Below are 10,915 nucleotides of genomic sequence, written 5' to 3' on the forward strand. Positions count from 1 at the left end.
TTTTTTTTTTTTTTTTTTTTTTGTACCAGGGATCAAACTCAGGACCTTGCACTTGTAAGGCAGGCACAGTGCCACTGAGCTAAATCCCTGGACCCTGGCTTTGCTTTGAGAAGATAGCCCCAGGACACTACAGCCATGATACAAGCATGCTACTGTAAGACCTAAAGTTTCACTTCCACTCCTCGGAGCGTGAACAGCCAAAAGGCCTCCACGATGCTGAGTCCTATAGCCCAACGATGGCTCCGAAAGCAAGACCCAGGGCCTTACTTCCGAAAGCGGTGAACAGCCAAAAGGGCATCCATGATGCTGGGACCTATAGCTCAGAGAGGCTCCGGGAGCTCGATGGAGGAACAAGTCACCCGGGAAGGAACACACCAGGCTAGATAGTAAATAGACCTTTATTAGTCTGACCAGATGGCACTCCCGGAGCCAGGTATCTCAGAAAGGCAATTGCTCAGGGTCTGAGGTCCTTTTCATAGGGTTTTTCTAAACAAAAAGTCAGGGCATTCACAGAACCACCAGAGGACAAGATTTCAAACACATTGCTTATCTTATGCAGGAAATGTTCTATGATCACCTTTTGTCATACTATTTGCCCCTGGGTGGGCTGTTAACCAAGTTAATTCGTATATGAAGAAGCACAGTCTCTGGCCTATTAGCATGGAGTCACTTTAGCTTATTCAAGTCTTACACTACTACTTGAGCTGGTGGCAGACCTTAATATCATCCACATGGTGCTGGTTTTACAAGCATGCAGACTACAAGCTTTGGGGTCCGGGAGGCTTCCACTTAGATTTTAGAAGGCAGCCTGGGAGGCCAGACAGAGTGGCCCTGATAGAGCAGATTGTAAAGCTGAAAGTGTGGTGGAGACCCCAGGAATTTGGAGAAGCCAGGATAATGGAATGTCTGAGGAACAAGGACTGAGCAGTCAGCCCAAGAGAGAAGCTATGAGGACTACAACCACCAGCAATACTGAAAGATCATCCAAGCCCTTTGAAGTTTATATTTCACCACAGCTTGCTGTGGGCACTGAACACTGACATACAAGGTTTAATATTCACCCTGTTGGTTTTGTTTTCTTTGGTACCAGGGACCGAACTCAGGACCTTGCACTTGCAAGGCAGGCAGCGGAACCACTGTGCTAAATCCCCAGCCCTGCCCTTTTGGGTTTTGATAGCACTTTGGTCCCATTCCTTTCTATCCCCCTGTTCCTCCCCTTTGGAATGGGAATATTTTCCTTGTGCCATTGTATGTTAGCAGGCTTTCACTTCTTGATTTTTACAGGGGTTCATAGTTAAGAGTTTATCTTAAGTCTCAGAGAAGACTTTGGACTCGGACTTTTGGGCAATTTGAGAAATCTGAATTTCTGTGAAAATTTTGGTGACTCTTGCAGATCAATTTAAATGAATTTTGCATAAAGAGATATGCATGAGTCTTTTGGGAGTTATGGACAGAATGTTATGGTTTATTTCCAGATATTCCCCCAAGAGCTTCATGCACTCATAGATGTGGCTTTAAGAAGGTGATTAGATTATGGAGGTTTACAGCTGACTTACTATTGGGAGGTAGGGCCTGGTTAGAAGAGGTGTGTATATCTCCCTTCCTGGTTCCTTCCTTGACGCTCTCTGCTTCCCTGCCATCCCATGAGCAACTCTGCCATGCCCCTTTCCATACTGTCCTGTCTTGGAGCCAGTTCAGTAAGGACTAAAAAGTTAAACCTCTCTTCCTTTGTTTTGGGTGTCAGGTACTGTGTCTCAGCAATGAGAAAGCAACTAAGGCAATCATTTAAGGAATGCCTTCACTGCAAGGTTTATTAGCCTTAACTCTGCCAAATCTATCTCATCTTCTAAGACTGAATATAGCAACATAACAGTAAATAATTTTCAGGGTTTGCAAGGATATTCAGTTGCTAGCTTTCAATTCTCCTATTCTAGACTCTATTAGACTGATCTTAGGTAAGTCTGCTGGAATCCTCACATGTAGCACCTCTCTCTTCTATTTTTTTTTTTTTTACACATTGCTAACACAAAATTTATTTTGCTACCATATTATGTAATATAATTTGGTTAAATGATCTTTGTTAACTTCAAAACTGTCTCTCTCTTCTATTTTTAAGGATGAAATTTTTTTTCCTTGACACGCCCTAGCCTTGCTGTAATTAGTAGTTTTTCACACTCTACAGATGTCTTGGTATATTCATTCATTTTGGTTTCTCATATGTAATTCTTTTGTTTTTCTCAGCCTTCTTTCTTTATATACACCCTACTCAATATTGACATAAAGCCAAGAAATATTATAATGACATTGATATGGTTTTTCAATAAGAATCCACTATACATAAATACAATAAACTAGTACTCAATATCTATATAAGCTTGGCACAGTCTGATTTCTTTTTTCTCTTTTCTTTGTTTTTTTTTGGGGGGGAAATGAGGATCAAACTCAGCTCCTCATGCTTGCCAGGCAGGTGTGGCACCACTGATCTACATCCCTGGCCCCCAGCACTGTCTGATTTCAATGGGAGCCTCAAATGTGTTGTCTTCTAATCAAAGCTATGCGTAATGTAAGGTAATTAGCATATTTAAAAAAACTAAACTTTCTTCACCTTTTCATAAATTTTATGTAATAGAATTTTTGATGCAATGTGTATATTCCACTCAAGGAAGCCTCATCAATTTCAGGCACTTCATAGCTCCAACATTATTAATTTCTTAGATTTCACCCCCATACCTCCATAGTTAAGAGTTGATCATTACTAGTGTATATACTACTCCTCACTTTTTTCCATCCTTTTTTTCAGTGTGGCAACTGAACAGTGAAAAACTGCTATTAATGCATGCCTTTTTAATACAGTCTTTTGAACCACTTGAAAACTAAAATCTTTGCAATTTAAGTCCAAAAAGGACTGATCATATATATATTCAATCAAAATATGTATATGTTGGGCTCACTTGAGACACTGGAAATACAGCGTTGAACGAGAAAGACAAGGTTCTTGATTTTACTAAACTTAGGTCCTAATGAGTTGGGGCTAATAACAATAAAATAAGTTCTACTGCTGCTAAGTGAGAGAACTATTTGAAAAAAACAAGAGAAAGACTCAATTTGGTTTTGTTTTTTATAATTCTGAAGGCTAAAATCTGGAATCAATTTGTTGGCAGAGTTGGTCAGAGGGCTACAAGGAAAGGAACTTTTCTGATTTGTAGGTGGTCACCTTCTTGTGTCTTCCCTCTACATGTGTGTCTATGTCCAGATTTCCCATTTTATTAAGGATATCCATCAAACTCAGTCCCACCACAATGACCTTATTTTATTTTAATGACATCATTTTAATTAGATTATCTCTGCAAAGACCAGATTGCCAAATAAAATCACATTACAAGTGCTGCTGGTTAGGCATTTAACATATGAAATTTAGAGTGATATGAATAAGTAAATAATTGTAGGAAATGGGAGTCAGGTTCCTCATTATTAAAGAAATGTCACAAATGAACAAGTGGAGGAGGCTAAAACAAACACTTTGTGCTGGATTAGAATCAGAAATATCAGTACAAATTCATGTTATGAGATAGATAAAGAATAAACAACAGCGGCACAGTGCCTGCCTGGCAGGTGTGAGGTCCTGAGTTTGATCCCCAATACCAAAAAAGAAAAAGAAGAATAAACAGATGATATGTGTGTTAACAGACATATACCCATTTCTTAGCTTTGTCCACTGCCATAGCCTGGAAGCAATAACATGCCAGTAGCAGCAAGCGTACCTAATCTTAGTTTCTAAATATCATTTACCAATTCAAAAAGGAAAAATACGAGATGAGTCAATCTATTTGTAGTGCTAGAAAGGAAAGAACTTTGATAAAATCAATGAAGAGAGAAAAAGACAGAGGAAAGTCAGAAGGACAAGCAGCCAATCCAAAATATCTGAAGCTGTTTCAGCAACAAAATACTGATACTATTAAAATGTTCCTGCTAAAAATCAAATAAATATCCATGATTCCATAATGATATAAAAATTCTCTCCCTTTGTTTGTGGCCTACACTAAATTATTCATTTTTAAAGGAAGGAATGTGGAAAGGGAAAAATATTATTAAATCAATTAAACTATTAAATACTAAACCACTAAAAATTATTATTACTCACAATTGCAAGGTCCCGAGTTCGATCCCAGGTACCAAAAAATAAAAATAAAAATAATTATTATTAAATTTATATCTGAGAGGTACAGCGCGACTGGGGTCAGGTCTTTTCCAGAAAGAGGCTCGCTGAGGCACTTGCTGGAATCATTATTAGAGAAGTGTTCGCTTTCTTTTTTCCCAGTATGGACCCCAGCATCCCTTTGGCCCTATCTTGGGCTGTTCACGTTCACAGCAAAAGCTCCTTACGGCCTTGTGCGGTTCCGCTGTGCAGTAGCAGCGTACCAGATCAATCCCTGCTGCTGATGCCTGCATCCTGGCGTGATGGATTGCTCCTAAAGTTTGTTTCCTGCGATCCAGCTTGGGCCGTGTGCCTCACTACACCTGCTTTTTGTACATATATAATGCTGTTGGTCATAATGAGACTAATAAGCAGCAGGATTGTGTGACCGATCTAATTCAGAAGCGTCTCTAGTCCAGCCGTGGTCGTCCACTGTCCATCGTGGAAGATGGCCCGAATGGAAGGCATCATCCGGATGTGGTTGGATGGATCATGGAGGCATGCCGTTGGGTACTATATAGTCCATAATCTGTTCCTCTCAGGTGCTGTTCTCCTGCTGTGCTCCCTGGGCACCATAAACAAAGCAGCTTTGCTTTGCCAAGCCCTTCTGCCATGATGTCTCTGCCTTGAAGCTGGCCAATCATGGACTAAACCCATGAGCAAATTAAACGTCTCTTCCTTAAAAAAAAAATTTATATCAGAAAAACCTCACAAGTATCAGCTTAACTAAATAATCAAAACCAACATCATGACATAGAAGCCATATTGATACCAAGTAGTGTACTGTGACTAGGTAAGAAAAATATTTTACTAATCAAATACAAACATATATATTAAAGACATTATAATGGAGTAGTAGAATGCAGAAATTAAAAGGAATTACTTTATTGACCAAAAAGGGTTTTTTTCAGCTAATAGGAGAAGTTGCAGAATTAGTTAAAAATGGAATGTGGCTATGTATCTTTTGCTAATGCTAGACATTCAATAAAGTTTACAATATTCTAACTCTGAAAGATCAAATTGTGATTCCAATAGTTTGAAAGATTAGTTCTTAAAGCTGGAAGAAGCAAAGAGCAGTAAAATTAAATTTGTCACTAGTTATAATGCTGAGAGAATCTGAACAACTAGAGAAAATGAGATAAAATGCATAAATAAAGCCAAGTTGATAACAACAACAATAATAATTAATTTTGTCAATAGTACTGGGAATTGAGCCCAGGAGCTTTGCACTGAGCTATACCTATCCTTTTTTATTTTTTATTTTGAAATAGAGCCTTGCTAAGTTGCCCAGGCTGAGTTTGAATTTTCAATCCTCCTATCCCAGCCTCCAAGCATATACCACCATGCCTGGCTACTAACATTTATTAAATGCCTCTTTTGTGGTAGGTACGGTTCTGAAGAGTTATAAATACCAACTCATTTAATCTTAATGACAATCCTATGGTACACTCTTACTATCTTTGTGTTGCAGAGGATGAAAATGTAGTTCAAAATGATACAGAATCTGTCCCCAGGCCGCACAGTCCAGTACTGGCAGAGCCAGACTTTATACAGGCAGCCTAGCATCAGAGTCTGAGCCTACAATTATGTCTTCTCCAGTTAAATAAATAAAGTGTAGTCCTAGAATTTAAGGAATTCATTTTGAGAGAGACAGGTATGTAAACAAGCAGTTTTAACTCAACATAAAGGCTTAAAATAAAAAGGCATCTGAGATTTCCCAGAGTGACACTACAAACAAATCTTGAATGGGAAGTAAGACTATGCTTTGTAACTATAGAACAGGCATTTCTGGCAAGAGAACAGCCATATGGAAGAATTGTGGTCTAGTCCTGCACAGTCAGAGTTTAGAACTGCTCAAATAACAATGTATATCTTTGCCTGGCCATGGAATTCACCATAGAAAAAGTCAAGCCAAGCAATCATGAAGTGCTGTAGATAGATATTGGGTATTTGTCAGTTCATTTTGGGCCTATTCATTTTCACTACTTTCAAATGTCAAAACATAAACAGTTAAAAAATATTTCTTAGTAATGAACAAAAGATTTTACATAGTTTCATACAATTAGGGTTAAGGTTATATATTCTTTACAGGTCATGAACCAGGTTAAATCTATTTTCTGAAATCTTATGAAACAATTTTGGAAAATATGTTACAAAAATCAGGAAGACAGTCAGAGTGGGTGATATAGCTCATCAGCACTGCACCTGTCTTGTAAGCACAAGGTCCTGAGTTCGAGCCCTAGTATCAAAAAAAAAAAATCAGGAAGACATTAATTAAAATAGCAGAGGTGGAGGCCACAAACTCTCTAGTTTACTGTGTGTTGGGCTAAGTTACCTATACATTTCAGGGTTTTGTATGGATGAGGTAACTGAAGTACAGAGATGCTAAGTAACTGGCACAAAGTCACAATCTAGTAAGTGATAGGGCCAGGATTCAATAAAATCCAGTAATTCCAGTCTGAACAGAAAAGAGTGATTTGATTTTTAATTCATTTCTTAATTCAGCTGATGGTCTAGCATAGCCTAGATTGGTAATCACAAACTCAAACATCTGTATAAGTCAGCCCAAAAACTCTGTGAAGTCAACCAGGTGTATGGGACAGTGGGAAATAGCACGTATTCTGAACAATGGGAGACCACAAAGCCCCTTTTAAAAGGAGCAATTACTTTTCAGATCCAGTCAGTTGTGGTCACAGGATCAGTATTCTCAGGTTTTCCAAATTTTAAAGAAAAGCTGGAAAAACAGATCTTTATGTGAAAACTTCCAATTTGGAAGAAAGTGTACATAAAATGAGTTCAATTCTGGACATGTTTCATTTATTTCAGCTGTGGAGCCTCTAACAGAAAATTGAATGCATGATTCAGGAAAATAATTAAAGTGTCACATATTTATCTACTTGCCCATTTTTAGCATGCACATACCAAGGCTGCCCATAATAAAAGTGTAGGGCAGGGGATTTAGCTCAGTGGTTCCAGTGCCTGCCTTGCAAGCGCAAGGACCCAAGTTTGATCCTTGGTACCAAAAAAATAAATAAATAAAATAAAGACAACACTGGAAGAGTCTGAAAGGAAAACCTGCAGTAGAGGGAAATGTGGAGGAAAGCAGTGCCTGAATTGCCACAGGAAAAAGAGTAATCGGTTTCTGTTTTGTCAGTAACAAGGAATATTACAAGTTTAAAAATAATTGTTATGACTTTCTTGTATCAGAGGATGATTCTAGCATTTGCTACTGCTAACCACTTTGATTACTTTCAAAAAAGGATTGCACTTCCATTTTCCTGATGCTAGTGACATCTTATTAGCATAACAATTATTCGATTTATTCAGGTGGGTTTTTTTTCTTTTGTATTAGATTTGCTCTTGGTGACTTTTGAAATCTTGGAAGTATCAAATTTTATCAAAACCATCAATAACAAAAACTGATTTTTTAGGAAATTAACAGCTATTTAGGTTTATAATAAAATAGAAAAATTCTCCACATCCAGGAGTGAAAAACTTGGTTAACACACTGAAAATTAGAACTTAGCTCAGAAACAATTTTACAATGAATTTAGGACACTTCTGTGAGAAAAAAGGTAAAAACATCAACAACAAAAAAACCCTTATCTCCTAGTTCCAGGGAGCCAGGAAATAAAACCTGATTTCCCTTCCTGAGTTCAGAACCAACTGAGAGACAGAGATTGAGGAGACAATCAAATGGCAATCAAAATATCACCTTTCTTACCAATAAAAAGATTGGAAAATACGTTTTTTATGTGTGGTGATGGACTGAATTTGCCACATGCCCCTGGGCTGGCACAAGCCCTTTAGTATCCTGTAGTAGGTACAATACACACCTGGTTTCTTTTTTTTTGGTGCCAGGGATTGAATTTGGGTCCTTGCGCTTGCAAGGCAGGCCACCAAACCGCTGAGCTAAATCCCTGGCCCAATACAGACCTGTTTTTTGAAGAAAGGGGAAAGCCAGGAAGAGATTGGGCTTTACCTGCTCAGTTCTTTTCCCCAAAACTCCTTAATCGGGTGCCTCACTCCTTCTGCCCTAGTGATAAACAACAGAGAATATAAGAGTAAAAGCAGGTTTTCCTGGTGGAGGAAGTCCTTGGGGACCCTGGAAATGGAGGAACATCTGTTCTACTACCTACCATTTACCTCCTTTCACGCTCATCCTCAATGTGGCACTTCCTAGTACCTGACCGCCACCTCTACCTCCAACTAAACCTGAACTCCAAAACCATAGGGGAAAAGCCATACACCTGGTGTCAGTATGAGTGTAAGAAAAGGAAGAACTGTTCTACACCTCTTGCAGCTTCTTACAAAGTTGTCACGAGTGCCTACAATTTAAAGATAGTTTTCTGCCAGTTGTGGTAGCGCATGCCTATAATCCCAGCACATGGGAGGCTGAGGCAGGAGGCTGGCTGCAAGTTCTAGGCCAGCTTGAGCTACACTTGAGGTACAGTTCAAGTCCAGCCTGAACTGCATAGGAAGACCCTGTCTCAAAAGAAGGCAAGAAAGAAAGAAAGAAAGAAAGAAAGAAAGAAAGAAAGAAAGAAAGAAAGAAAGAAAGAAAGAAAGAAAGAAAGAAAGAAAGAAAGAAAGAAAGAAAGAAAGAAAGAAAGAAGAAAGAAAGAAGAAAGAAAGAGAAAGAAAAGAAGGAAAGAAAGAAAGCAAGCAAGCAGGAAAGGAGAAAGAAAATGTCAGTTTTTTACTAAAATAATTTACCTAACTACAGCAAAAAGCCTGCTTTTATCCACAGAACATAAATATCACCGTTAATTCTGTCATTCACATGCCAAAATTTTGTTAAGCAGTTGCTATGTTAAATTTTGTAATGTTGAAGATATAATTGTGTAATCTAGTTAAGGATATATCCCAAATAAATCTAGTAAAAGGAAGAAGATACTCAAAAAGTGAGCAATATTCTGTGAGTTACATAGCCTGTCTTCAATTTCCTCTTTAAAATGGAAATAATTTCTATCCTATAGAACTATCAAAATCATTAAATAAGATGATAAAATTAAAATTGGAAGAATGATCCCCACACAACCATCTTCTGGGTCTTGGAATGTAGCTCAGTGGCAGAGCTCATGTTTAGTATTTAGAAACCCTGGATTCAAGTCCTAGCATTACAAACAAACCAAAAACAAAATCCACCACCACCAATACCACCAACGACCTACACATCCTAGGAAGGGGAATAACCTTTGGCAGAATCTATTATTTACCCACCAAAACTCACTCTCCACTTCTTCCTGGGTATGTGGATGTCTTCCTAGATATGTTCCTTCTGCACAGAGATATATAAGCTTCTGCCAGAAATGATGTGTGCCAGGCTGGGTGTGGTGGGTGTGATTATATCTGTAATCCCAGAATTCAGGAGGGTGAGACAATAGGATCATGGTGAGTTTGAGACCAGCCTCAACTACATAGTGAGTTCAAGGCTAGCCTGAACTACATAGCAAGACCCTGTCTCAAGAGGAAAAATAAATGTGTGCTGTTTGTAGGCTTTGGTTTTAAAACAGTCCAAATGCTCTCCCTGATTTCTCACTGCTTTTCTGGCTACACTGTAAAGCCTGGCTATATTGTATAGTTTTCAGCAATACAGAGGAGGACATGACCCAAGGGGTGTTGAAAAACATAATAGGAAGGTTTCTAAATAGTCACACACAGAGCAAAAAGATGTCTTGCTGACCTAAGCCACATTCTATGTACAGGTTACATGACTGAGAAATAAACTCTATATTGCTTAAACTGCTCTAGAGTTGAGTCTCTGTGGCAGCAATCTGGCCTCATCTAAACCAGTACAGCCCTAATCCAGGAACTCATTTGGGTCCCCAGGCTTCAGATTTGTTTCCAGGAAGCCAGGACTATGACCATAACTGCATAGTTCAGTGGAGACTGATTCTTGGCAAACCTACGCAGGTGAAAATAGAGAATGGGAGATAAGAGATGAAGGAATTTATATTGCCCTGTAATTTATCTAAAGCTTTGATTCTAAAGTGAGGGAAAGCCCTTATAAACTATGGGGTACTTAGTTTTTTGTGGGTTTTTTTTTTTCTTTGTTTGTTTGCTTTTTTTTTTTTGGTACCAGGAATGAACTTGGGACCTTGTGCTTGTGAGGCAGGCAGCAGAACTACTGAGCTAAAGCCCTGGCCCTATAGGGTATTTAGTTAAAAATGTTTCTCTTCCTCCTTACAAATTTCTTAGATGGTAGAGTCTTTAAGAACCATTTGTCTTTCCTGTTTGTGTGTGTTGAGGAAGGGGAATGACAGTGACAAAGACAGTCCCTGACTTATGATGATTTGATTCACAATTTTTCATCCTCACCATGGGTGAACACAACATTCATTCAGTAGAAACCAGACTTCAAATTTTAAATTTTAATCTTTTTCTGGGCTAGAATATGCAATATGGTACTCAGTCAAAATGGTGGGCAGCAGTTGCAAGCTTTGCTCCCAGTCAGCCACATTACCTCTAGGTGAAGTAACTGTTACTCTACAACATGCTTTACTGCTAAGCTAACACATTCAGTAGGTTTGGTTTATTAAGTGCTTTTTTGCATCACATTATTTTCAACTAAGGAATGGTGTATTGGGACATATACAACTCTGGGCTGGCAACTTAGCAACTTAGCAAGACCTGGCCTCAGAATTAAAAATAAAAAGGGCTGAAGATGCAAAGACCCTGGATACACTAGCTAGCACTACAGGAAAAAAAAAAAAAAAA

This window comes from Fukomys damarensis, unplaced genomic scaffold, assembly GCF_012274545.1.
Source record: "Fukomys damarensis isolate Sample0158 unplaced genomic scaffold, DMR_v1.0_HiC HiC_scaffold_15, whole genome shotgun sequence".
Taxonomy (NCBI): Eukaryota; Metazoa; Chordata; class Mammalia; order Rodentia; family Bathyergidae; genus Fukomys; species Fukomys damarensis.